This window comes from Vitis vinifera, chromosome 1, assembly GCF_030704535.1.
Source record: "Vitis vinifera cultivar Pinot Noir 40024 chromosome 1, ASM3070453v1".
NCBI classification, from domain to species: Eukaryota; Viridiplantae; Streptophyta; class Magnoliopsida; order Vitales; family Vitaceae; genus Vitis; species Vitis vinifera.
In genome coordinates this window covers 22,104,665-22,107,289 of record NC_081805.1, presented here as the reverse complement: position 1 = coordinate 22,107,289, position 2,625 = coordinate 22,104,665, and positions in this window count along the sequence as shown.

Genomic DNA, 2,625 nt, shown 5'->3' with positions numbered 1-2,625 from the left:
TTTCGGGTTTGAGAGCCTCTTTGCACGCATGGGGTGGCTGCCCTTAGTCACTATTTCAGAGCCCATTTTTCCGACATTAGTCAGGGCATTCTATTCCCGCGTGACATTTGGACATGGAGGACCGATCACTTCGACCGTTAGAGGGGTTCAGATCTATCTGGACCCGGAGAGCATCTGTCGGATTTTGGACATTCCTCCTGGTGGACTCCGAGTATATGATGCCAAGACCTGGCCGACGGTGCCGGGTTTCGATCCGAGAGAGGCGATTCAGAGGATCTGCGACCTTGCAAATGCCCCAGGGTTGGGCAAACCATCGGCCCATAGCCTGACAGTGACCTGCCGAGTCCTTCACCACATGATAGCGTACATCCTCCTACCACGTGGCGGTCATCGAGATGAGGTTTCCTATCTGGAGGCATTTCTGATTGATTCGATTATGACGGGGAGACGTATTGACGTCGGGTATGTCATGATGATGCACATGATGGCATGCTACGAGAGGCCCAAACGCATTCTCCCATATGGCCGCTTCATGACACGAGTGTTCAAGGATGCGGGGGTGGATTTGAGCAGGGAGCAGGAGGTCGAGGCGCCCAGCAGTTATGACACATATGATGAGTAGTCAATGGCGCGGATGAAGTTGGAGAAGGCCCCAGATGGGTCATGGATTAGGAGGGCGGACCGACCAGTACCACATCGACAGGCAGAGGAAGACGAAGAGGAGGAGATTGGGGAGATGGAGGGTGGGGTACACCCTCAGACGGATTTTGAGCATAGAGAGGCTGAGTTTGATATCCCTCCACGCCAGACTGAGGGTGGCCACATTGACCCGACTATTTCAGATGCGGTGATGACTGAGACGGGTTACACAGCGGGACCATCTGGTCAGCCATCATTTACTGAGCCTCATTACACCCATACATCACCTGGCCAGGCTCCTGACGCCGCTGCGCATGAGCATTGGATGGAGTTGTCTGCGCAGATTACCTCACTTGGGACTCGTATTGAGGAGCGCATGGATCAGCAGCAGGCTACGCACGAGCATATCCTACAGAGGCTTGATCGCCAAGAGCGTCAGCATGAGGAGTTGATGGCGTACCTCCGCGCCGTGTTCCCACCGCCACCCGCTGCACCTTGATTGCATTGAGACCACGTCGTTATTTTGTTTAGCTTGCAAAACTGGGACATATATATTTTGTATTAGCATACGTATATTTTGAGTTGTGTCAGCATGCAAATGTTTTTGATTTCGTTTTAATTTGGATTCAATATATATATATATATATATATATATATATAAGCAGCTATTTACTTTATTATATGTTGTTTAGTAATATTTACAAGATCGCCAAGTCATCTCATCCATATTAAGAGGTACTGAACTTTAACATTCGGCAAATTACCTAAGTCCATGAGTAAGCAATGAACAACTCATCAACTTGGAAGGAGTTAGACCTTTTATGCAATTTATCACGCACCCAAATGTGTAATGTAAGTGAAGTAGACTTGAATGTTCAAAATAATTAAGACACATAAATATAATAGTAAAGGGTTACCAAAAGCATAAATATAAATGAAATAATATACTGTTTCATAATGTCATGTTTTTCAAGGCTACATTGTAATGATGTATTAGATAAGTTTGAACTAATCCCACATTACCAATATTAGTCATGTCATTGCATTGTTTAACAAGTTGATTTTCTTAGAACATCCAATATAAGGAAAAATATTCCATTCTCTCATGAAATGTTAGTTCTCAAAATAGTTTTAGAACTGATAAAATTTTTGAAGTAATAACTTTGAAAAAAATTTACATATTTGCATATTTTGTGTCTCTTGTAATAGTGAGATGGCATAAAATTTTTGAAGTAATCCGGTCGACCGGTTTACAGCGACCGGTCTACATTATATGAGGAGTTTTTACACAACCGGTCGACCCCCTATCATTTTCCGGTCGACCGGTTACCTGTATTAATCTTTAATTAGTTGTTTTTGAAGTTGAAAAACTATTTTATATTTTTTAGAATTTTGTTTTTCAAAACAGTTGTCAAATTCACTCTAAAACCCTATTTGTTAATTGTTTTCAAAACCAATTTTTTATTTTCTCTGAAAAAATTGACAATCAATAAATAATTTTATACTCTTAGATGTTTAAAGATAGAAAAGTTATAAATTATATATTTTAATTGTTTTTACTTGTTTTTTAAATATTATTATATAAATATAAAAAATATTAAAAATAAAACATTACAAATAAATTTTTTTTTAAAAATATATTTAAAATTTTTTTTTAAAAAAAAAAAAAGTTAAAAAAATTTCAAGTTATCAAACAAAATGTTTTACAAAACATTAAAAAACATTTTCAGAAACTCCTGGTGTTTCCTCTTTGGACTTCTGTATTGATCACTTCAACAGGGATGGGTTCGCTAGAACTTGAGATTTCACAATTTTTCTATGTTCTGCACATTAATACATTAATGGGCAAAAAGTATTTTCATTACAGATTTCTCTGTACACGAAGACAGATCGACCCTTCTTATAACTTCAATTTCATTGTACAGAAACATCAAAACAGTAATAAATAAGCCAACAAAACTGTTGTAAACCACATTCCTAAGCCTC